Here is a 26,211-nt window from a genome sequence, read left to right on the forward strand (position 1 = left end):
CGCTTCGCAGGCCCATGGTCCGCGCTAGACGCCGTCTCGAGGCAGGGAAGGGGGATGTAGCAGCGCAGGTAAACGTGCAGAGGTCCCCGGGGGGTCGGACGTCGGCAGGTTGTGGCGTGTCACAGTTGCACCGTCCATGATGAGTGCACGAGTCTCCTCACCACAACTGAAGCCGACTTCCTACAGCTCCAAACACAAAACCTGCCACCACTGGCCAGTGCCCCCACCCTGCTCACCCGGGTCTAGCAGACGAGCGTGCCCAAGCACCTGTGGGGCACGTGCCTCACAAAACCTCTGTCTCCAGTCTCTCCAGCCTGATCCTGAGAGGGAACAACTGACAAACTCCCTGCAGAGCTGGTGCAGTCGCCTCCCCTGGGAATCTCAGTCGGAGACTGGGCGGTCACCTGGCCGGGCCCCCCTGAGCCCAGTGCAGGGGCTGGACCCGAAGACCTTGCGAGGTCCCTTCCGGCCCCTGACAACCGATGACGCTAGGAGGTGGCAGTGCCCTGTGGTGTCCTGCCCAGAGGTCGAGCCAGGAGGAGGGTGCGCAGCGCTGGTGCAGCTCAGGGTGTGAAGTGCCCCACCCCTGTGGAGGGGCATCAGGGGCAGGAGATGGAGGGGCAGGAAAGCAGGGCAGGGGAAGAGAGCTCTTGGCAGGGCAGGAGGGACCTGGGGGAGGTTTGTGGCCAGGGGTGTATTGCAGGGAGACGGGCACTGAGGGGTCAGGACGCGTGAGCACAGCTGGGACCCTTGCTTGCTGTGCTGCCGCGCGGATCCCCCGTGCTGCACGCGCCACAGGTCCCTGGTGTCCTGAGCACCCTTTTCCCCTGGCACCCCTCCCCTTTGCCTGTGCAAAGCGCCCACATGGCTGCAGGGTCCCCGGGGCCGGTGCTGGCTGTGGGAAGGGCATGTTTCCCAGTGGGGAAGGGCAATGGGCCCCACGTTCAGGGGTGCAGGCAAGCCTGCTGCCGTGCTGCTGGGGCCGAGACACCTCCCAGGCCGGCCCGGGGGACGTGCTCGTGGTCGCGGGCGGCGGCGGCTGTGGCCAGGGGGGGAGGGGAGGGGAGGGGAGGGGAGCCGGTGGGGCCAGCGCTCCCTGCGGCAGTGCCGGGCGGGCGGGCGGGCGGGGCGCGGTGTCGGCACTGCTGTGGATCAAAGCAGCTTTTGCCCCTGGCCCCGCACGCCCTGCCCCTCCTCCTGGAGCCCCGAGGAGCGAGGCCGGGCGGGGGTGGCCGGGGGGAAACTGAGGCAGGGTCCGGCAGGACGGGAGCCGTGTGTGGGGCGGGGGCGGAGTAAACGGAGGCAGGGGAGGCCGAGCAGGACGCTGCAGGGTCCGGGGCAGCCGGGGCCCTGCCTCAGTTTCCCCGCGGAACAGCCCCGCCCCCCGGGTCCTGCGGCAGCCAAAGGGTTAACGCGGGGCGGGGCGGCAGCAGGAGTGACGATGAGTGCCGTCCAATGACGTCACGTGTATGACGCCATGGGCGGAGGCGGGACGCTGCAGCGGGGAGGAGGCGGGGCAGTGCACGGCTCAGGGGCTGCGGGGCAAGAGCTGGGGGTTGCGGTGCAGCAGCTTTGGGTGCAGAGTGAGGCGCATCGGCCTGCCTGGGCGGGCAGGGGCTGCGGTGAAGGGGCGGGGCTGCGAGTGAAGGGGCGGGGCTCCGGCATGGGCGGGGCTGCGGGTCGGGAGCGCGGGGCACCGCGGAGCTGTGCGGGACGGGGCCTGCAGGCCCGGGGTTGGTTGGGGAGACTGAGGCTGGAGCTGGGGCGGGAGCACTGCTGGGAGCTGTGGGGGGTCTCCCCGGGAGCGGGTGCAGGGCTGAGGGGTTCAGGGGAAACTGAGGCAGGGACTGGAGGGGTGTCTCCTGGCCTTGGAGCAGCCCCGCCCCCTCTGCGGGTCCTGCAGCGGTTACTGCCACCAAAGGGTTAACGCGGGGCGGGGCGGGGCGGCAGCAGGAGTGACTCCCACCTGAGGGTCTCTGATGTCACCTGGTGAAAGGAGCCAGGGCAGCTGTGGTGGGCAGTGCGGGGCAGCAGCAGGGCTGGGGGGCAGGGGCTGCGGGGGGCGTGCGGGGCAGAGCTTAGCCTGGCGGGACATGGACTGCGGGTGGGGAGTGAGGGGCTCGGGGTGGGGGGGCTCTGGCAGGGCTGGGGGGCAGGGGCTGCTGATGGAGACGGGCAGGGGCACAGCTGGGGGAGCAGGGGTCGAGGGTGAGGGGCAGTGGCAAGGTCTGGTGGGGCAGGGGCTGTGGGTGGGAGTGGAGAGGTGCCGGGCGGGAGGCCCCACTGGTGTCTGGGGCTGTTGGGCCACGCTGCACAGGCCAGCCCTGCCTGGCCGTGGGTGGGGGCTGTGGGGTGTGGGGCCCAGAGCAGGGCGGTGGGGGGGCGGTGGGGGGGGCTGTCCCCTGTGGGTGCTGTGGGGGAGGGAAGTGGGGGCAGTGGAGGCACCTAAGGGCAGGGCCCTGGGCCGCGCTGGGTGCAGGCGGGGGCTGCAGGGCCTGGCAGAGGCCAGGTAGGAGTGAGGAGGGGGGGTTTGGTTGGGTGTTTCTGGTCCGTGCAGCCTGTGTGGGGCAGGAGGGGAGTGAGGACGACCCCGAGGCTGCTGTGCGTGGGGACAGTTGGGGGTCACGGCTGGGCAGACCTTGGGGCAAGGGCAGGGGCATGGTCCCGTGTCTCCCATCCCATGGTGACGTCCCTGCTGTCTCCTTGCCCGCAGGCCCCGCAGACCGGATGCTGTGGTGCGGCACCGTGTGTGAGCGTAGGGGAGCGAGAGCCCAGGCCCTGGTGTGGGGAGGCCTGTCCTGGTGGCTTTGCTGGAGCCCATGGCAGCCGTGGCCCTTCCCTTGGCAGCCCTGCTGCAGCCTGAGGTGAGGCTGGGGGATCAGGACCCAGGGGGGCATCAAGCAAGCGCTGAGGGGGCAGGAAAGGTCCCTGGTGTTATCCCGCCTGAGATGGGCTTGGGGGTGTCCCCACAGTGGTCGGCATCACAGGCAGTAAAGCAGCAGCTGCAGGAGGAGCTGGTCCAACAGTGGGAGACCCAGGGACAGGAGACGATGCAGACCGTGCAGCCCCCTTCCCTAGGCTGATTCCCTCAGAGACCCCCAGCTGCACTGCGGATGAGCTCCCCGCCCCAGAGACCTGGTGTCAACACTGCCAGGGCCACCGCTACCTAGAAGCCAAGGGGCCGCGGGACGTTTGGAGGCGCCTGAGGGAGCTGTGTCTGCGCTGGCTGTGGAGGCCAGGGGAGAGGGAGGAGTGCCATGTCCCAGCCAGCACAGCAGACTGCTTCCCTTCAGTTTTTCTTGTGCCGTTGCCATTCCCTTGTTCTCCCTGGGACTCTTGCTTTCCTCCTCCAGCTCCCTCCATGCCTCTTCAGTGACCTTCAGGTGCAGTGTGCCACATGGGCCACAAAACTGAAAAACCTGTAATATCAACCCTGGGGACTCGCCCTGCTCTCCTAAGTGAAAAGGTCACATAGGTTTCCCACTTCTGAGCCTCTCTGTAGCAAAGGGTGCTCACACTGAGCCCCTCAAAATCTATACCTTAGGACGCTAGATCCTTTCGAGGGAGCCGGGGGTACCACACCTATCAGCACCGTTAGGTGGGCAAATCTGATTCGCCAGATGCACCCAGAGATTTCAAACAGAAATCCAGAGTTGTGGTCTTTTTGAGTTCTTTGCAACAGAAAACTGCTGGGTTTTTTTTTTCAGTAGTTAAAAAAGAGTGAAAATGAAGAGCTGATGTTTTCTGAGGGGTTCCTCCGATCGATCCAGGTTGAGAACCACTGCATTAGCTACATCCAGTTCAATTCGCTACCTCTATAGTGACCATTTCTGCCAGTGCTGGAGCAGGGTCTGGGCTAGATGGACCGTGGGTCTTTTCTTCTTGTGCCCCTTTCAAATCCCTGATTTTGGAGCTTCTTAATTGCTTCCATCATGTTTATTTTTTGGTTGCTGATGGCAAGCCCCTTCCCCATTTTATATGCACACCTCAGCTCCCTACTCTTGCCCTGCAAACTTCCTCCCCTCCCGAGTACTGCATGCACGTGATGTCAATGTGTTAATGCATGAGGGAATGTAATCATGAACTACCAGGGCAGAGGAAGATCTTAGGTGAACAGAAATGGTATAACAAATAAAGTGAACGAATGAAAATACATATTCTGCAGTCCATATTGTTCTTCTAACTAATAATATACATGAACAAACTGCAGAAAGATCTTGGGCCAAGCAGAAGGTCTCTGAAACATCATCAGCATGAGTATATGGCAATCATTTACTGTAAAACCCCACAAGTAGATGGCACCTCATTTTTAATGCTTGTTCTATTTGCAGATGTACAAGACACTTAATCTTTGTATTGTTCTGCTTGGAACTGAGACGTGGACAGAAGTGGACATTTACTCATTGGCTGGACCATGCTTTTCACTTTTTTACTCCATGGACTAGATAGTTCCTTAAACCCTGCATACACTTTGACCGTGCACAATTACTCCTGTAAGGTACTCTTTCATTTTCATATGACTGTAGATCAGGCTTGTCCAACACGCGGCCGGGCAAGCCATTTTATCTGGCCCATGGCGGCAGCACCGCTGCCGCAGAGCACAGCCGCAGTGGCAGCGCACATTCCTCCACTTTTATGAAAGCTTTAAAAGGCATTTTCATTTATGTAACCAAACTTGCTATTTCCAATATTGGGATGTTGTGGTTTTGCATCTGAAACGAGGAGAGTTCAGACTTTCTGTGCCTGCAGAGCTGGCTTTCTTATATTCCTTCAAAGAAACAACTGCCCCACCACACTATACAAGCCGTCTCTCTAATCCAGGGCTGTCAAAAATACAGCAGCATGGGTCCAGCCTTCGGAGCCATGTGGTCTGGCCTGCGGGTCTGGGTCCTGGGTGGTGGGGTGAGCAGTGGCAGCATTAATATCCACAGCTTCGGGAGTTGCCGCTCGTCCCACTGCCAGATTCCCAGCCTCGTGATCCAGAGCGCAGCGCTGTGTCACCTGGCCTGCAGGGCTGCTCGTGGACCAAACATGATGTCAGGACAAGCAGCGGCCAACGTGGCTCTAGGAACCACAGCAATTAATGCTGCTTGACCCACCACCACACTTCTGCCCTGCGAGCAGCCCTACAGGCCAGATGACGCGTCTCCACACTGGATCCAACCTACTCCGGCACCCCTGGGGCAAGGTGAATGCGATACCCCTGCTTTAATCCAACACTGAAGATCACTGGACGTTTCAGAGGAAAGGGCAGGACCTGTGCAGTTATGAGTGGCTTCTTCCTAAGGAAATGGTTACTTTATAATCCCCACTTAGATAACCTTGGGTTATACCCTAAAGCAGGCTTGTCCAACATACGGCCCAAAGCGGGCCGCTTCTCATGTGCTGTTGGGGACGAGAGGAGGAGCCCGGCCGGGTCTGCACCGGCCAGCAGAAGCGGCGGTGGAGCCGTGTGCCGCTCGGGACGGGACAAGCTTGCACCGGTCAGTCCCGAGCGGCACGCGGCTCTGCCGTCACTTCTGCTGGCCGGTGCAGACCTGGCCGGCCTCCTCCCGTCCCCAGCAGCACGTGGGACGCCGGCTTCGGCTGCATGCTGCTTTTCCTGGCCGGTGCCGACCCGGTTGTGCCCAGGCGGGTCCTGCAGCACCGTGTCAACCCAGGCATGCATGCCTGTCAACCAGCACCATGTCACCCCCTGCAACTTGGTTGGTGTCGAAGGCCACGTGACATCACTTCCTGATATGATACCACTTCCTGTGACGTCTTTGAATATGGCTCGCCGGCCCCCTGGGTGATAAAACGTTTGTGATCCAGCCCCACATTCAAAAAGGTTGGACCCCCTGCCCTAAAGTTTGATGGTTTGTTTTAAGAGCCTTTCCAGGTTTTTTTTAAATGTTTCTGTTGGCACCTGGGATATTCTGAATAGCTGTATCTTGTACACAATTCCCATAGTTTAATGATGCAGCGTGTGTCTCCATGTTCATTAATGCGCCCTTATTACTGCGCATTTAGTTCAGTCTGTGTTCAATGAAGTACTAACTGCGCAGTCACTACAGTTACTGTGCAGTAGTGCTGGCACACGGTGATTTTGCAATACTTACTGCACATTAGCACATTAGCCTAATAACACAGCAGGCTGATAGCATGGTTTTGAACAGCCGCGCTACTGCACAGTGTTTTTAAGCTAATGCGCAGTAAGCAACTTATGTAGACGTGCCCGCATTGTGCTAAAGTAGTACTTAAAATTGATACCAGAACATATATTGTCTTTCCATTCTGAGTATCCTCTTATTCTTTCTGTCCACACACTGTTAAAAGCACATTCATGTTCAGGAGATAAATGTTAAAGCAATTCAGAAACGGAAGAATTACCAATGCGGCTGCAAACGTGATTTGGTAGCCTTGTGCGCTGTATTTACAGATTCATTTCAATGGCTACTTGAACCTGCTTGCAGCTGCAGCCTGAACTAGACCTGCCAGTTGAATGGCAGAAGGGATATGGCTTATGAAAATGAAAGGCAGGCTGCATCGCCTTCTCTGCTGAAGAGCTTTGCTTGAGGACATTGCCAAGCCACCTTTTTTCAAATAAGAAATTTAGAATAACATTTTGGAAGTTGGAGCCCCTACCATATCCTAGGGCTGTGTTGAGCTTTGAAATGAGACTGCCCTTTGGCTTTGCATCCCATGCAGGCTCAGGGCTAGTGCCAGGCCAAGAAATTTCTGAGACAAAATGTCTCCTGCTTAACGTCCTTGTTTCACGGGCGTTGGAATATAGAGCCTCTCTTTGGGTAGCATGCAGTTCCCCCATCACATCCAGTTTGCATGTGGTTTTTCCTTTCCTTCCCCCACACTTCCAGTGTAGGCAAGGAGGAAGGCAAGTGTTGTAGAAGTTGGCTGCAAGACCCAGCAACTCCCCCAGCTCTGCTCCTGACTGCACACGTTCTGCTTCCTGTGGGAGTGCAGATGGAGGACACTAAATTATATAGATACTGCTTATCCCAGATTGTGAGAAGAGGCTTCTTGGCGATCCTTACAGCCACGGAAAGCTTTGCAGGTTAACATTTGGGGATCTCAGTCTCAGTCTCGCCAGTGTGCAATTATCATACCTTAAAGTTTCAGCCCTTCTAAGTATGCCACAGGCTACCTCAAACTCTCAGTCCTCCTATTTGCCCTTTATGACTTCTTCCGTGCCATCGGTCATGATGTCCGCTGAGACTTCCTCTCAGTTCCCTAAAACCAACTGCAGTCTCTCATACCAAGGACTCTGCACGTGTTTCATGAGCAAGCCATATCCCCAGTGCTCAGAGCCTGGGGAAGGTTTGCTTCCTCAACTCTGTGCAAGCTCTGGGAGGTGAAACATTTCAGATATGTCACTAAACATTTCAGATTTTCTTAGGTCTTCCCTTGTAGTTATAACTGATTACTAGATAAAACCTAGAGATTTGAATAAATTTCTTGAACATTGACACACTTTTTTTTACCTATGAATCTGTATTTTGTGACTTGAGCCACTCGTGCAGCAAGCATTAAAAGGCATAGCCTTGCTTGTGCATGGACTCTCATTGCCTGTGTTCATCAGGCATTATAATCATGTTCTTTGCCTTGTGTCATATGGTTTGGCATCCTATATTCCTATTTGTGGTTCATTTTCTTCCTTGTCTGTAACCATTTAAATTAAAAACAAATCAGTCTTGCACACAGAAGGGGTATTGGAAGTCTTTACCCTTCCACCTTGCATTAAACAGCTTTCAGATGATGGGAAGGTTTCAGCAAGAACTAGAAGGCTGAGGCTAGGGCTTGAATAAATAAACTGGCAAATAAAATGAAAGTTTTCTCACTTTTTTAGTAAAACTCATTTAGATTTCAATGTGATTCCACATTGAGGGCTTAAAAGATGTTCTGGGTGATATCTAAGTGTCGCTGAATTTCATCCCAGGGAATGTCAATGTTGCATCTTGATGCATAGACTCATGAATTTTTCTACGCTATCACTTTTAATTAATATGGCTTCCTCCATTATTTGTACAGCTACAAGCCAGTTCTCCTTAATGGTGGGCAGCTTGCATGAGAAAATGGAACAGTTTCACTCTGGCCTGCACAGCTTACCTTTACATATTGTAAATGCCTAATCTGAAGAACTCCTCATTTTTAAAATGGTTTCAAGTAATTTTAAAATATGATGACCAGTCAGAAAGTAATGTCTCCTGTTTTTCTTTTTCAGCAAATATTTTTGAAAAATAAACTTGCATGGTACCGCTAAACATGCAGTTGTTTTCCAACATAGTCTCTCCTTCTCCATCGGTGGCTTTTTCCAGTGGTGAACAAGGGTTTGTATCCTGACCTTGCAAAAGTCCTTGTCCTTGTTGTACAGTTGCTGTTGCACAGCTGTTGCATCATTTTGCCATCACCCCGAAAATGTCCCCCTCATAATTCGTTCTTAAAGGCAATAAAAAGATGGCAATCAAGGGTACCAAGTCTGGGCTGGACTGAGGATGGGGCAGCGCAGCCCATTCAAATGATGCCGTTGTCTCTGAGGTGTGCAAACTGCTGTGTGGGTGAGCACTGCCACGCATGTCTCCCTTGGGACACATTAAAACGGGCTCGCATGTAGTTTTCAGCTTGAAGTGCAGGCTCCTGTTCTTGGACAGAATTTTTTCTCACTGGCTGCTACTGGTTTGCTTTGAAGGGAAAAATTAGGAAGCAATACTTTCTGACTGAACCTCATTTGTACCATTTAAAACGTCCTTTGTTGACTCCTGCAGCCTTTCACCTTTCAATACTGTTACTGCACCCCTGAAAAAGTATAATTGCTCCTGAGGGGGGAATTGTAATCAATAGTGACTCTAGATTTGAAGACCTTGGGTATAAGAGGACAAATTTTCAGGGAAGAAGAACAAGAAAAAGTTCTTTCTGGAGGTAAAACAAGTATTTTTCTTTACTGATTGATGCTGTGAAATCTATGCCAACTGCAGATTGTAGTAGCATTCAATATTATGTAATGCATTTTCTCGACAGAGGCAGACACTATCGAGGCACACTAGGACTGGTGACACAAGGAACTGTATGCAACACAGATGCCTCAACATCTATTATTAGGGTAAGTAAAGAGTATCTTGCAACATGTTGTGTGATACCAGATTGTTTCAAATCTTTTCTACAGTCAGGCTGAACTGGCATTTCCATGTGGTGTGGCACTTGGGTTTTCCTGATTTTTGAGTTCTATCAAATGCATGGCCAGTTGAGATGCTTTCACGTTATTCCTGTTCTTGGGAACTTACAGTTTTGGTTCTTCAACTTTTTATTTAATCCACTGTGACAAACTGTAGGAGGAAAGGAAGGAAAATGGCAAGGATGCTTTCTGGTTAAGTGGGTTAGGTGTTGTGCAGTTTAATCATTTAATACAAAGACAGAGAGCAGTTGGTTCAGTCAGAGCACTCAGGGGATAGCTCAGCCAGATCGTGGTAGTAGCTGTGCTTCAAACACCTGGATAGGTATCATTGACACTTTGAAAAAGGCTAGGGAGATTTTTGCAGTGATGGAGATGGGTGAAGCTATGACACAGTGGAGACCCTTGAAGTACCTGGATGTTGCAGCGAGCCCAGCTTGCTGATGAAGTGGCGCTGGAGGAGATCAGGCCACGGGTCAGATGCCCAGCTGGAAACATTGACAAGGGCTAGCTGAACGAGATGAGGGAGGCAGAAGGAACTTGATGAGGCTGGAGAGCCTTGGTAGCCTGGAGGATTGCACTGTCTGTGTTACAGCCTGGAGGGAGAAAGGCTGAGTACTGTTTATTAGCCTGGAGAGGGAAGAGGGAAGTTTTTCTGTTTGACTTCCTTTGCTGAGAAGCTTTCAAATAAAGGACCTGGTTTGCAAGTTAGAAAGAAGTGTGGCTGACTCAAGTGAGATGTGCTGGTAGAAAGCACTACAGCTCCCAGTGTTGAGTGTCTTCATAACAGACTTAGTTGTGCAGGGAAAACTCCGGTTCCAGTTTTGGAGGTATTGTAGAGGAAGTAGTAATATGTGAGTACGTCTCGGCCGTGTGGAACAGGGAAATGAACGGTGGATGATGCCTCCGATTCCTGGCCCAGTTGTGAGGAAGACGATGGTGTTGTTGGCTCTGACAAAATAGGTGGGGAGAGACTGAGGAAAGAAAAAAAGTTCAGTTTTGGCCTCGTTACTGGGTAAATAAAGCAGTCAAACTTATAATAAATTGACCCAAGTTGGGAGACTAGATTTGAAGGGTTGTTGACTGTAACCATGCTGATCTAAGGCCACAGGCAGACAAGGTTGTTTGGGTGGAAGGCGTGATATCTTTTATTAGACCAACTAAATTGATAGCTTAAGATATCACATCTATCCAAAGAACCTTGTCTCTCTAGATTTGAAGGCCCATTCTGTTACAGGGGTAAAAACCTGTCCCAGATTGTATGCTTTGTGTGTCCACAGCTGGCATTTGTAAGGCTATTGTTTCACATCCACACCATGCAGTTCTTATGCTAGAGACTCTATCTGACACATACACCTCCTCCCAAATTTTCCTACCGTATACTGGTATTGTCCATTCGAGATGTTTGGCAGTAACATCATGAAGCAAAATAGGTTGTATACCAAGTTCTGCAGTTTTTCAATACAGACAATTGGAAATTTTCTGAGCCAAGAGTTTCCTTAAACATGGTTGTTCATTAAACCCAACATTTCATTTTAAAAAGTCAAGGATTTCTGTGATATCTTTTGTTGGGCCAGTGCATAGTTGGCAGACCTGTTGGACAAGCCTTTGGTCATGGAGGCTAGGGACAGAAGTTATAAGTGATTGGAAACCAGTTCAAATCTGTAACACGACAGAAGTTCAGTGCACGTAAACTGCTTTCAAAATGGCCAAAACCGGTTTAAGATGAACCTGGATGAATGTAATATCAGCCTGAATTTATTTAGGTGAAATTGGTTTACTGAACTTCTCTCCCAGTTCCCCTCCCAATTCAAGTTAACTCAACCCCCCCTGCACCCCGCTACCCCCCAGGGTGAGAGGGCTAGCCTTGTGCAGGCTGTCTGCTCCAGCCAGGCAGGGAAACTGCTCTAGCTTCCCCCAGTTTCTGGCCTGAGCGCTGCAGACATACGGCTGCATTTCCAGAATCAAAATGAACATCTGTTCACTTGCTTATTGGTTCAGTCTAATCTGCAAGGTTGAATTGATTCAGCCTTGCGGTTTTGAACAGTCTTTTCTTGCCCAAGTGCCCTTCCTCAGGTCGCATTTTAAACCTGTCCAGTTTGGCCCAGTCTGGCTGAACGCGTAGCGACCCTGCCTGGATTTCGCAGAACAGAACTCGGGCTAGGAAGGATCTCCATAGGTGACCTAGTCCAACCCCCTGCCTGAGGCGAATCATCCTTATCTGAGCCCCCCTATGCAGATCCATAATGCAGCCTCTCAGTAAAACTACCCCCAACCCTGACACCACACAAGCCATAAGGCCCTAACCTGCCACAGGTAACACATGGGGGACGTGGCGGCCAATGTCCTGCTTCTGCAAAATGTTAATATTCACTCGAGAGATCTCCCTTGCCCCCTACTACAGAGGAAGGCAACCCTCTCGCGCCCCCACCGCCCCCCACATACCAATCTGACCATGGGATCAAATTCCTTCCTAAGCCCAAATAAGAGTCGGTGTGACCGTGAGCGGAGGAACAAGACCCTCTAGGCAGAACCCACCAGCTTTAAGCTCCAGCAGGAGCACTGGCACGCCCCAGCCAAAACCCCCAGCCTTGACTGTAGCCAACACTCAATGCCTCTGAGGAAGGCTTCCAAAAATCAAACAAAGCCTGACGCACATAGCAGAAAGGGTGGGTGAGGGGGTAGTGGGGTGGTGGAGGGATTCCCTCCCAGTCCCATGTGGCAACCAGGAAAGCCCAGAAGCCGGGGAAATATCCATAATAGAACGAGGCATCCCTGCACCTAGATCATTCCTGAGCCGTGGTGTCCAGCTTCTTCTCGAACATCTCCAGTGACAGGATCCACAGCTCCTCCAGGTGTCCGTGACACTGTCTCACTGCTCTGAGAGTGAAGAAGATTTTCCTGCTATCCAAGCTAACCTTACTTTCCTGCTGCGTCAGGCCATCTCTCCTCCCATGACTTGCTTACCATCTTTGTCGCCTACCCCTGGGCCCTCTCTAACTTCATCCTTGTCACAACGTGGAGCCTAAAACTGCACACGGTGCCCTAGATGAGGCCTGACCAGCACTGAGGAGAGAGGCACCATCTCCTCCAGGGTCTTGCACCTAATGCTTGTATTGATGAATCCCTAAACTACATGTGCCCTAAAATGCATGTGCCTTTTGTGCAGCTACATCACGCTGCAGACTCATTTGAGTGTGGGATCTACCAAGCCTCCCAGATCCTTCTCTGTAGTGCTGCCATCCAGCCAGGTGTCACCCATTTTGCATTTGTGCTTTTGATTCTTGTTCCCAAGTTGCAGTATCTTGCATTTGTCTGCCCTGAGTTTCATTCAGTTAGCTCCAGCACAGATTTCCAATCTTTCAAGATCCTTCTGAATTGCACTCCCTCACATCCTCCAACGTGTCCACAATCCTTCCCAGTTTTGTGTTGTCTGCAGACGTGCTCAGGAAGCTTCCTGTGCCAGCGTCCCAACCATTAGCAAACGTGTTGAACAGCACCGGGCCCAGGACAGACCCCTGTTGGACTCCCCGTGAACCCTCCTGCCATTCTGACAGGGATCCATTGATAATTTCCCTTTGCTTTGGCTGCTGAGCTAGCTGTCTATTCACTTCCTAGTAGCTCTGTCCACGCCACGTTTCTCCAGTTTGTTTATGGTCCTGCAGGACCTTGTCGAAAGCCTTGTTGAAGTCCAGGTGCACTATATCCACAGCATTTTTTTCATCTACCTAAGGAGTTATCCGTCGGAGAAAGAGTTCAAGTTTGTTTGCCTTGACACTAGGGCCCTGAATAGGCGTGAAGTTCCTAACCCTGGAAAGATGCACTTGATGGCTTTTGCCTGGAAATGCAAGCCCTGGATACTGGATACTGCCTGGTCCCAGGTCGAGAAGCAGATGCATTTGTTGGGTGTTCCTGAAAACCAAGCGCTCTGAGCCCTCCGTGCAGGGGCTGCCCATAGTAGTGAAGCTCACAGAGTGCTCAGTATTACTGAGTGTCTGCTGCATGCAGGGAGTGTGTGTGGCGTATATGGAGGTGATGGCATGATGGCTCAAATGAAGTCTTACTCTTGTATATTGTGGGGGTGTAGAGGGGCATGGGGTCTGGGGTTTGTGAGGGACCTGTGTGTGTGGATGTGGGTGGGTGGGTATGGTGGTTTAGTGGGGAGGGTGTGTTGCTGCTGAGCCTGGGCAGAGCGTGTCGGGACTGTGCAGTGCTGGTCCCCGCTGGCACCACGGGGCTGAGGGCAGTGGCAGTGACAGCCGGAAGGAGCTGCCGCTGCAAGCTGGGCTGCCTAGAAAGGCAGTGGAGCTGCGGAGCTGCCCCAGCCACGCTGCATGCCCGGGGGTGGCAGGACGCGCCATAACTGGACTGTGCCTGAGCCAGGCAGGATGGAGGGACCCGCCACAGGCCAGACAAAGACCTGCTGTGGGTCCCAGCAGGCCGTATTTCACCCACCCCTGGTCTAATGTCTCTCCTGACTGTACAGTTGGTCCAATAAAAGAGATCACCAGAAAAAGGCCCTCACTTTTCACCAACGACAGATACAAGACTGTGGAAAGAGGAGGTCTGCAAACTTGCTCAGGAGGCTTCCTGTGCCAAGAGACGTCCTAGGACACCACTAAAGAATTAATCTTTCTCTGTGCGAGTTCTCCCGTGGGATTGTATAATTACTCAAACTGGCCACTTGCTCATGCAGCCGTCATGTTTGCTGTGGAAATCATACTTACATATTTTTAGAGCTGAGCTCTCCCCGAGACTTTCCGAGTCAATATGCAATTATTTCCAAGTGCTTTTCATCTTTGTGTTGTGTCTGACTGTGTACAGTTCAGCCATAACGAGAACGTATATAATGCAGCTGGTTCGGCTCGTGAGCTTGGCCACGCTCTCATTTTTGGACATGATGATGCAGCCGGCAATGTAGCCAGATTCTGTCGATGCCCTGGCTGCAAAGAAAGATGCATTATGAGATCAAAACTCTCGTGAGTAAAGCTAAGTTTGAATGTAACCCTTTTTTTCATTATCTCTTGATACAACAATGCTGGAGAATCCTGGTGAAAGGATAGCAGAGTTGGCATTAATACAAATATTAATCAAGACCAGTTCCTCAACTGATGTTTGGGGAACTCTGCTAGTAATCTGCTTCCAGCCTGACGTTTCTCCTTTCAATGCTGCACCTTAACATTGCCTCTTTTTCTGTGCCCTGCTCCTGCCAAGGTTGTTCAGATATGTTACAGAGATCCCAGGCAGCGGGCCCCAGTCCCTGCTACAAAAGGAGGCAAAATCCTGCAGTCCATACCAACCTGACAATGGGGGAAATTCCTGACCCCAAATGTGGCAATGGGTCTGATCCTGGAAGGATGGGCAAGAGCCTCTAGTCAGAAACCTCCAGGTTTAAGACCCAGTCAAAATCCCCAGCTTGGACGGCAGCCGACAGCCAGTGCTTCGGAGGAAGCTGAAGAAAATCCTCGTGACACATGTAGCAGCAGGAGGGGGGAAAACTTCCTTCCTGGTCCTATGCGGCAACCAGGAAAGCCCAGCAGCTTTGGAAATACCCAGAGCAGAACATGGGAATAGCTATGCTTAGATCCTCCCTGACCAATACTTACCTGGCCTCCCCTTGAACACCTCCAGGGATGGAGAGTCCCGAACTTGTCTCAGGGTCTGTTCCACTGCCTCATTGGAAAGAAGCTTTTCCTGAGATTCAGTCTAAACCTTTGCACCAATTCAGGCCACTAGTCCACATCCTATCACGCCCCCTCTTCAAGTGCCTTTTCGGCAAGATGAATATGCTTAGCTCCTTCATCCTCTTCTCGTATGATTTGCTTTCCAAGCCCTTTGATCTTCTTTGTCGCCCGCCTGTGGGCCCTCTCTAACTTCTCCACATCCTTTTAAACATGCGAAGCCCAGAACAGCACGTGGTATTCCAAGTAGGGCCTAACCAGTGCCGAGTAGAGAAGCCTAACTATCGCTATCAGTCCCCGTGACTTGCACCTACTGCTTCCGTTGATGCGTTGAAAAAATACATTGGTCTTCTGTGCAGCTGCATCCCACTGCAGACTCGTATTGAGTCTTTGATCTAGCAGGACTCCCCAGTCCTTCTCCTGAGTGCTGCCATCCAGCTAGGTGTCAAATTCTGAATTGGTATTTTGGATTCTTCTCCCCGAGGTGCAGCACCTTGCATTTGTCTGCACTGAACTTCATCCTGCCCGTTCCAGCTCCGCTTTCCAATCTGGTGAGATCCTTCGGAATTGGGCTCCCCTCCTCCAATACTTCATAGTCCTTCCCAGTGTTGTGTTGTCTGCAGATTTGCTCAAGAAGCTGTCTATGCCAGTATTCACATGATCACTGAACACACTGGACAGCACCAGAGCCAGGACAGATGCCAGTGGGACTTCACTCAAAACCGTCTGCCACTCTGACATGGATCTGTTGATGATTACCCGTTGGTTGTGGCTGTTGAGCCAGTTGTCTAGCAGTCCTGTCCAGCCTGTGGTTCTCCAGTTTGTTTGTGAGAAGGTCATGCGGGACTTGGTCAAAAGCCTTGCTGAAGTCCAGATTCACACTATCCACTACATCCCCTCCATCCATCCAAGTTGTTACCATATTTACCCGAGTTCAAGACGCATTTGAATTTAAGACAAGCCCCAGTTCGATTCTAGACATGGGAAATTTATAAATTGGTTATAATTTTCCATGTATGGCACCTGACTACTGGAGATTTATCTTAAATTTCTTCAGGCATGCGGGGGCAGGCAGCAGGAGAGACAAGTGACTTGACCCTGGCCCCCTGCTACTTGTTCCCCCCAGCTTGCCCCAACTTGCCACCTGCTCTCCCCTCCCCCAGTGCCTGCATACCCTGCCCCTGCCCCCTTCAGTGCCCATCTTCCTTAGCGCTTGCTCCCCGCATGCCTGCTCCCCAGGCTGGCTGCCTCCCACATCGTCTTTGCTCCCTCCCCGATAGCATCTGAGGCTCCAGCTTCAGGGCACATCATCGCTTCGGCCCAGCTCCTCAGCGGCCGCTCTGGGGCCAGGGCCAGGGCCAGAGCTACCACTGCTGGATGGCTGGGCTGGGGCTGAAGTGCCAGCGTGCTCCTTCCCCCGGGGCCAGACCAGACCTGGAGCTGCAAAGCAGCGGTGGGGGGTGGTGGCAGGTGGGGGTGCAGCGGCGGCAAGGAGCAGGGGGCTGCTATTGATTCTCTGTAAGTCATTCATTTGAGATCAATTTCTCTCTTTCTGAAAGTCACCGAGTCCCAGCCCCCTGCTCCAAGCAGGACTATCTCCAACGACATCATCGCAGCCAAGGCTTTGTCTACCCAGGTCTTCAAAACCTCCAAGGATGGAGATTCTTGACCTGCTCTGCCACCAGATCCTTTGGCAAGGGGCGAAGCAGCTTTAGAGCGCTCCTTCTTGGAAGCTCCTTGAACTGAGTTGTGGATCCCTGTTCATCACCTTCTGACTTCCTTTGCCAAAGCCTAAAAAGTCAGAAATATATTTCCCCAGCTGGAATAGCCTTAGGCTGCATAAAATTTAGCTCGGGTAGAAGTGTCTGCAAATAGTGTCGTTCGAGCCATGGAGTTGACAAAATCTTCTCCGCTCTGATTCCTGGTGACGTGTGCTCCGCTGTGCAAAAGGAATCCCTTTCTGTAGACCAGGAGCTGAGTCCACAGGCCCATTAGTGATGAAGGGAAATCCCAGCTTTAGATTAACAGCTATCAAAGAGTCATCCCTAATCAGCTTCCAGTCCATTTGGGTCCTGCCTCTGTCCCACAGTTCTGCTCACAGGTCAGAAAAGGGAAGAGACAGCTTGTTTGGAAATGACTATCTGTGTTCTCCCCTTCCTAATGGGGTTCAGTTTTATATCAATGTAGTCACCAATAATCTCTTCCCTGTTGTTCTGTATTTGTCCATAAGTGGCAATATTAGCCCCTCCTATTGCATCATAGATTCCTAGATTCACAGATGCTAGGGTCGGAAGGGACGTCAATAGTTCATCAAGTCCAAACCCCCACACAGGCAGGAAAGAGTGCTGGGTTTAGATGACCTCCTTTTGAAGACCCCCAGGGTAGGGGAGAGCACCACCTCCCTTGGGAGCCCGTTCCAGACCTTGATGACTCTAACCGTGAAGAAGTATTCCTAATGTCCAATCTAAATCTGCTCTCTGCTAGCTTGTGGCCATTAGTTCTTGTAACCCCCAGGGGTGCCTTGGTGAATAAAACATCACCAATTCCCTTCTGCCCTTGTACCTGAGCCATTCTGGCACTGGGCTCTACACAGTAGGGCGCCCCGGCCACTTGGCATTAACGAGGCCACTTTTCCTACAAAGGCTCAGAGCAGCTAATCATCAGGTAATAAAATAATGTAGAAAAGAGACCAGGAGAGCAAAACAAGGTCAAAAAGGAAGTTGAGAACCAGCATAAAAACAGACCCTCCTCCTTGAGGAATGCCCCAGCCTAGCTCTCTTTCCTAGGATGCTTGTTCCCATGATGAAATTTGCCTTTTTTTTGCCAATTTAATGGTATTACAGTTTGCACGTGTGGATTTTTCTGGCGATTTAAAAGTCTTTTTGGCGATTTAAAGTAAAACGCATTCCGATGTATTTTAGTTTGGATCTCCAGGAATTAAACTGGATGCGTCCATGGATTCATCATGTTAAAACAGAAATGCACTCAAAGACTTGTAATGAGCCCCTTTGTCCCCCAGACGGTGCTGCAACTTTTGTGTCATTCACCCCTTTGTCCCCCAGATGTCTCTCCAAAATTGGAGGTTGATGGGGAAGAGGATACCTGCACTTTTTCAGTAGCTGGGTGTAATGTGTTTCTGCGGATGCGTTGCATTGCACACCAGATGATGCAGTCCACCCAGCCCAACGTGAATCAATCTTTGTTCGCCTGTACGGACACCTGTACCCCCACCTTTGTGGGCAGTGGTACTAGGAGGGCCTTGAGAGCTGTAACCCTAAGTTCATCCTAGCCCCCGTCCCGGTGCTGCCACCTGCCCGCAGAGACATGGCACATCTGCCTGGCTGCACGGGACAGCCGGGCTGCAGCTCCCTGCAGGTCAGTGTAACGGGCCAGGCGGGGAGCGAGACTGAGCTTTGGGCAGCTCGCGGCAAGGGATGGGGGCGCAGGGGGAGGGAGGGCGGGGGGCTGCCTCTGTGTGATCAAGAGTGGGGGAGGGGGAAGGTCCTGTGAGGGGCAAGTGTGTGTCTGTGCGTGTGTGGGTCTGTCTATGTGGGTCTGGGTCTGTGTGTGTGTGTCACTCTGCACATGGTCACAGACACAAACACTCTCACCTGCCATAAACACAGACACACACATGCACATGGACACAAACACACTCTCCCTCCCTTCATGAACAGACACGCATGCACACAGGCACATGCATGCACACATGCAGACAGGCTGGGTGGGGCTGGGGGTTGCAAGGTGCAGGGCACCTATACAGGTGGGTGGGGGAAGCTGTGGTGCAGGCAGAGGGCAAGGCACGTGGTGGGATGGAGGGGGGCTGCATGGGCTGAGGGTGCAGTAGGGGTGTGAAGAGAAACGGGCTAGAGCTGGGGCAAGGGCTGCAGGCATGGGTGGGCGTAGAGCATGGCTGGAGGGTCCCTTGCAGCAGGCAGACAGTGCTTGCCCCCGCTGGCTCAGGGATTGCTGGTTCGATGGTGCCCCCAGCTCTAATCGAGTACCAAAAACATCAGCAGGGTGCATAGTTATGTGCTTCCCTCTGCTGTAATTTAATGTGAATAGTACACTGAGCTTAGTTCATTTGAAAGGCTGTAAACGCTGACGCATTGATTTAAAACAAGTCATTTTAAATTTCATAAACCGGTCTAATTTCATGAGGATTAAACTGTGTCACATGTACAAGCACCCCTAAACACTTAATATTTATAGCTCTTAGCTGCCCCTTCTGTCCTGGGAAAGCCGGTGTCATTTAAAAAAAAAAAGTGCTTTGTGTTTAAATACTGAAGCTGTGATATTTCCAAGTAAATATTTTCATGTTGAATCAAAGTAAAAGATCTAGTCTAGTATATTCACTTGGGCGCTATGTTTTTTGAAGTTTAACTCTTCACTGAAAAATTGTGTGTTGCTCACGTTGGAATCTTTGGTTTTAAAACAAAAACTCATCTGTTTTAGGGTTTTTTTTATTTGAAATCATTTTTACTACCAGGAGTTTTCCCTTTTCACATTTCAGTCAGAAGATATTTAGAGGAAAGTTGCAAACGTAAAAGGCATTTGCAAAATGCTGCATGCTGGATACGGAGCATTGGCATTTCCTGCCTATAAGCAATCTGAAGTCTCGGGCAGGGCGGGTCAGTGGTCACACACCCTCCGCTGTTCCCAGTCCTAAGGAGTCCTGTCCCCTGAGCTCCAGGGCTGAGACATGCTGGGATTGCCCTCTGAGCACAGACACGTTTGAGCTTGTGACTGAGACTGCAATGAATTGTCCACAACTAGACACTGCTCGCACTGGCCAAGGCAGGAGCACGGAAGCCACACCAACCCATAAGGCGCCCCTCACTAACCATAAGGCGCCACGTGGGGCTGACTAATGGCCCCTGAAAAGAGGTGTGTTAGAGGAGGAAGTAGCAGATGACGCTCCCCCTTCTGCCATTTCTCAGCATAACTGTGCAGACGTCACCTCCAAATGCAGACAGCCTATGAGAGCACGAAGGCAGGGGCACTCAATCGGTCAGCATAATCTCTGCGTGCCCAGATCAACCAGGGAGAGTTGCGGGCATTAGCCTTTTTGAGTAGCAGGCAGGGGAAGGCAGGTGATATCTTTGGAAGAAAAGTAATTGCCGTCTCCTTTTAAGCACATCTTTTTTCAGTATTTCTGGAAGTGTAGTGTATGTTTTCTCTCCCTGGACAGGCGTGGTGTCCCCTAGGAGCCACTACATAGACACAAGTCCTCCTTCCCTATGTGGCTGTGACCCGTGTATCCAGATAAGGCCCAGCATGGGCCTGGGGTCTGCACATGTTTTGTGATGTGAAAAGCTGGATTTTGAGTGGGAAACCAGAGAGGCAGGTTCTGAAGAGTTTTCCTGCATAATAGAGACACAGAATAGATGCATAATCACACTATTACAAGAAGAAGTACTAAAAAGAAAATTGGATCTTTGGTCAGTGCTGTGTTTCCAGAGGTGTTTTGTGGGTTTCTTCTCCTTCTTGCAGTACAAAAGGCTTGAGGAAAATGAAACCAAGGTGCTAAACTCAGTGCTCCTTTTGACCAGCATACTGAACACTAAGTTAATTCCTAAATATATGTTGTAAGTGAAAAACTGTTCTTCTGTTCTTTTCAACTGAACTACTAGTTTGAGAAATATTAACAGCAGAAGAGTTGCCGTTCTGTGCTAATCCAGTGGTCTGTCTAATCTGGTATGCTGTCTACGACTGGTCACAGTTATTGGGGAATAATTGACTGAAGGGTAACGTTGAAACGGGCATCCAGTCTAGATATGAAAAGAGAAAGGGATAGAGACCCTACCACTTCTCTTTGGTTTACTGGTTAATCCACCTTGGTGTTTGGGGTTGTTTTAAAGCCCAGTTTTAACCTGCAAAACCTTAATTCTTGTTTTACCTGTCTCCCCTATAATTAAAAAACAACCAAGCAAAAACTACAAATCCTTTAGTCTCCTTTTTCCATTATTTTGGCTGAGATTGCTGGTATATTAAACGACCTATAATTTTCCTCCTTGTTCTGATTGCCCTTCTTAAAAAATGGACTAATACAAGCTTTCTTTCCATCTTATTTTAGTCGCATTTAAAATATTACCAATTAACAGCAGCAACAGGATGCAGGTCTTTGTAGTCAGCTCTAATATCACAGGGTTCAGGGTATCCAGCCCTACTCATTTCAAAAGGGTTTTCTCCAGTAAGAGCTGTTTTATGCTTTACTAGCCAATCTCCCGTCGTGAATGATAGAGCATTTCAGGGGGAGCTGACATGCCCCCACCCCACACTCTTTGGGGCCGGTCATGTAAACCAGGGGTAATTATTTTGGGCGGAGGATGACTTATCAAGTTTTGGCAAGCTGTTGAAATCTGCATGGGTAGCTTCACCCCCTGGCAGGTGCCCCACCCCCTCGTCACTGTCTTGTGACCGGAAGTCCCGCCCCCGAACCCCTGACCTTCGTTACCAGATGTCAGTCCCCTTGCCCACGGAAGTACCCTTCCAGCAAGGGGTTGCGCCGTCTTGGAGCCAGCAAAATACCAAATTCCATTTGAAAAAGGAAACCTCTACAGCATTCATGAATTCGATTTCCAACTGTTTTTGTCCTGGTTTACACGTGTTTGTGTCGTGCACACAGAGGGGATTGCACTATGGCTTGAAATGCAGTTTTAGTTTTGTATATTGGGGGGTGCGAATAGGTTTGTGGGGGGCTGTGGGTGTGTGGGCATGTGGGGTGAGGGAGCACGTGGGTGTATGTGTGTGGATATGTGGGGTCTGGGTGGGTATGTGGTCTGTGGGGGGCTGTGTGAGGGGGTGTGGATGTGGGGATCAGCATGTGTGGCAGTATGAGGGGAGTGTGGGTGCTTGTGTATGGTGGGGAGTGCGTGTGGGACTCCTCCTATGAGCGCACACACTCACCCACCCACTCTGCCCCTCTCTGCACACCCACACCCACCCACCCACCCAGTCTGCCCCTGGGTGCACACTCACACCCACACCCACCCACTCTGCCCCGGCTACGCGTGCACGCACACACACACACACACACACACACACACTCTGCCCCTGGATGCCCGCACACACACCCACCCACCCACTCTGCCCCTGGGTGTGCGCGCGCACACACACACACCCACCCACTCTGCCCCTGGCTGCACGCTTACAGCCCCTGGCTGCACACGCACACCCACCCACGCACTCTACCCCTGGGTCCACAACCAAACCCACTCACCAACTCTGCCCCTGCCTGCACACCCACACCCATGCATGCTGCCCCTGGCTGCACATCCATACCTACCTGATAACACTAAGATGTGGGGCGAGGTGGCCACACTTGAAGGGAGAGAGAGGCTGCAACTAGATTTAGACAGACTACAAAATTGGGCAGATGAGAATAGGATGGGGTTCAACGTAGACAAATGCAGGGTGCTGCACCTTGGGAGAAGGCACCCACAGCACACATACAGGCCGGGGAGTTCCCCTCTTGAAAGCACAGAGGTGGAAAGGGATCTTGGAGTCATTATTGACTCCAAGATGAACATGAGCCGCCAATGCCAGACCACAGCCAGCAAGGCCAGCCAGACCTTGTCATGCATCCAAAGGTGCATCTCAAGCTGGTCCGGAGAGGTGATTCTCCCCCTCTCTGTGACTGTGGTCAGGCCGCAGTTGGAGTACTGCGTCCAGTACTGGGCACTGCACTTCAAAAGGGATGTGGCAAACCTGGAGAGGGTTCGGAGGAGGGCCACCCGCTTGGTGAGAGGGCAGCAGGACAGGCCCTACGAGGAGAGATTGAGGGACCTGAACCTGTTCAGCCTCAGCAAGAGGAGGCTGAGGGGGGGCCTGGTGACTGCCTACAAGCTCATCAAGGGGAATCAACAGCAAACAGGTAGAGCCCTTTTCTCCCCAGCACCACCTGGGGTGACGAGGAACAATGATAAGAAGCTGATGGAGAATAGGTTTAGGTTAGAGATCAGAAGGCAATATATTACAGTTAGGGTGGCCAAAATCTGGAACCAGCTTCCCAGGGAAGTGGTCCTCGCCCTTACCTTGGGCAAATTCAAGAGGAGGTTGAACGATCACCTGTCTGGGGCCTTGTGAACCCAGCATTCATTCCTGCCTGTGGCAGGGGGTCAGGCGAGATGATCTGTTCAGGTCCCTCCTGACCCTAGCTACTATGATACTATGATACCTACCCACTCTGCCCCTGGCTGCACACCCACATCCACCCACCCACCCTTCCCTGGTTGCACACCCACAACCAACCCACACTCTGCCCATGGCTCCACAACCACACCCACCCACCCTTCCTTTGGTTGCAAACCCACACCCACTTACCCACTATGTCCCTAGCTGCACACCCACCCTCCCACTCTGCTCCTGGCTGCACACACACACACACGCACGCCCACCCACTGTGCCCTGGGCTGCACACCCCCACCCACCCACACACTGTGCTCCTGGCTCCACAGCCACACCCATCCACCAATTCTGCCCCTGGCTACACACCCCACACACACCCCCATGACACACCCACACCAGACACACACACCCCCTAGCGGGGGTGGGGGGGGCTGCAGGCAGGGAGTGCAATTGCTGGGGGTGGGACGGGCTGTGCTACTTAGTCCAGCTGAGGCTCGTCCTGGTCCTACTGCCCCTGACTCCTGTCAGCATGGACAGCAGCTGGGGCAAGTCAATACAGTTTTAAAGCCCAAGGTCTTCCTCTGCCTCCGGCTCCCTGCATGATTGTTAACAGTCATAGAATGCGATGTCCTCATTCCTCTCTTTCTTATTCCTTCGAGCATTAAAATCTCCTTAATGTTCCTTTGCCCTGCCACCTGTATTATCCATTTCTCCTCTTAACCAAGCTGGACTTTTAAGGAAAGTAATGGGGAAATGAGATTTCAAGACTTTATAGTAACCCTTTTTGAAAAACTCCCAACATTTTCCCACATTTTCCAAACATAAATTTACTTTTTTTAGCATTGGGAGTTGTTTGGACACGTTTTCCATTCTTCCAAAATCATGATAGTGAGGTCATGGTGTGTAGCCAGCATGTTTCCAACAACCTCTTTCCAGCCATCATCACAATGTGGTCTAAAACCATGTTACTCTGTAATGGATGAGATATTTTTTGTTTTAGAAAATGATCTCAAATTTTCAGAACTAGTTTTCATACTTGTCTCTGTATATCCTGTGGGTAATGCATATTTATTCCCTTTCTTCACTTTGCAGATCGGCACTTCAGGAACAACTCGTTCTGTTCTCTCCTTTGATCTGGGGGATCGTAACAGGTTCCTGCCAGTGTCCCGTCCTGTGTGACACACATTCGAGGTCCTGCTGTTGGGAGCCATCACTTCTTGTAAACCGAGGCACTGCTCTCAGTGCCTCCCTTCTGCTCTGGTACCCACTTTGTGCTTCAACCAACTGGTCATTTTAAAAGTTTAGTCCAATGACTCGTCCCACAAATTTCAATCATACCTCCCCTGCATCTCCTTTTCTACAGCCTAACCACTCTCAGTTGTTTAACTTTTTCCCAACAGCTTGAATTTCAACTGCTACAGTAGGCTGGGGCAGATGGTTGTCTGACTCCATTGTCTCATTACTTGAGACCTGCAAGCAAACTTCAGGATCCCATCCCGACTTGAAGTTACTACTTATGAGCTTATGTAAGGAATCAGCCTCTTCCAAGGAAAGCTCTTCCTTGGCACTCCCCAGAAAGTTTTGTTTGGTCTCTAACCTGATGGACCCCTACAGCCAACCCTGGCATGGGTTTCCAAGCGGTGTTGAGACCCTGCCTCCTTGTTGGCCTTTGTGCATTAGACAGCCTGTCTGCTCCCACGGCTGTGACTGTGTGACCCACACTCCTAGAGACCAGGTAACCCCTGCTGCCCTTTCTGAACCATTCTCATGCATACACAGATACCTATAAGGCAATTCCCAAAAAGCAAACCTTTAAATGCCATTTTCTAAGCCAACAGGGGAGAGGGAGGAATGCCATGTCCCAGCCAACACAGCAGACTGCTTCCCTTCAGTTTTTCTTGTGCCGTTGCCATTCCCTTGTTCTCCCTGGGACTCTTGCTTTCCTCCTCCTGCTCCCTCCATGCCTCTTCAGTGACCTTCAGGTGCAGTGTGCCACATCGGCAACAAAACTTAAAAGACTAACATCAACTCACCCTGCTCTCCTAGGTATCCCACTTATGAACCTATCTATAGCAAAGGGTACTCACATTGAGCCCCTCAAAATCTCCCCCACCAGGACGCTAGATCCTTTCGAGGGAGCCGGGGGTACCACACCTATCAGCACCGTTAGGTGGGCAAATGTGATTCACAAGATGCACCCAGAGATTTCCAAGAGAAATCCAGAGTTGTGGTCTTTTTGAGTTCTTTGCAACAGAAAACTGCTGTGTTGTTTTTCAGTAGTTAAAAAAGAGTAAAAATGAAGAGCTGATGTTTTCTGAGGGGTTCCTCCAATCGATCCAGGTTGAGAACCACTGCACTAGCTATATCCAGTTGAATTCGTTACCTATATAGTGAACATTTCTACCACTGCTGGAGCACGGTCTGGGCTAGATGGACCATTGGTCTGACCCAGTACGGCACATCTTTTGTTCTTATGCCCCTTTCAAGTGCCTGATTTGGGAGCTACTTAATTACTTCCAGTATGTTTATTTTTTGGTTGCTAATGGCAAGCCCCTTCCCCATTTTGTATGCACACCTCAGCTCCCTACTCTTGCCCCCCAAACTTCCCTCCCTCCCGAGTACTGCATGCATGTGATGTCAATGTGTTAATGCATGAGGGAGTGTAATCATGAACTACCAGGGCAGAGGAAGATCTTAGGTGAAGAGAAATGGTACAACAGATAAAGTGAACAAATGAAAATACATATTCTGTAGTCCATATTGTTCTTCTAACTAAGAATATACATGAACAAACTGCAGAAAGATCTTGGGTCAAGCAGAAGGTCTCTGAAACATCATCAACACGAGTATATGGCAATCATTTACTATAAAACCCCACAAGTAGATGGCACCTTGTTTTTAATGCTTGTTCTATTTGCAGATGTACAAGACACTTAATCTTTGTATTGCTCTGACTGGAACTGAGACACAGACAGAAGTGGACCACATAACAGTTACTCATTGACTGGACCATGCTTTTCACTGTTTTTACTCCATGGGCTAGACGGTTCCTTAAATCCCGTGTACACTTTGACCGTGCACAATTACTCCTGTAAGATAGTCATTCATTTTCGTAAGACTATGTAGATAGTGTTTCTGATGTGTATTAGCATCAGTATTAAATGCACATTCCTCAGCTTTTATGAAAGTTTTAGCACGCATTTTCATTTATGTAACCAAACTTGCTATTTCCAA

General features: G+C 51.2%; 1 long non-coding RNA gene across 8 annotated transcripts; it reads left to right on the forward strand.

The window, feature by feature from the left end:
* Positions 1-1,528: 1,528 nt before the first annotated feature.
* Positions 1,529-26,164, forward strand: LOC132246429 (uncharacterized). Of its 8 annotated transcripts, XR_009457710.1 has the most exons (5): positions 1,529-1,576; positions 2,714-2,864; positions 4,332-4,498; positions 9,016-9,097; positions 24,070-26,164. It is a non-coding gene; the product is annotated as an uncharacterized LOC132246429 (long non-coding RNA). The 8 variants fall into 8 exon arrangements; XR_009457711.1 differs by lacking the exon at positions 2,714-2,864 and having other exon boundaries at positions 1,533-1,576; XR_009457713.1 differs by lacking the exon at positions 2,714-2,864 and having other exon boundaries at positions 1,549-1,583.
* Positions 26,165-26,211: the final 47 nt, after the last annotated feature.

Source organism: Alligator mississippiensis, chromosome 16 (genome assembly GCF_030867095.1).
Source record: "Alligator mississippiensis isolate rAllMis1 chromosome 16, rAllMis1, whole genome shotgun sequence".
NCBI classification, from domain to species: Eukaryota; Metazoa; Chordata; order Crocodylia; family Alligatoridae; genus Alligator; species Alligator mississippiensis.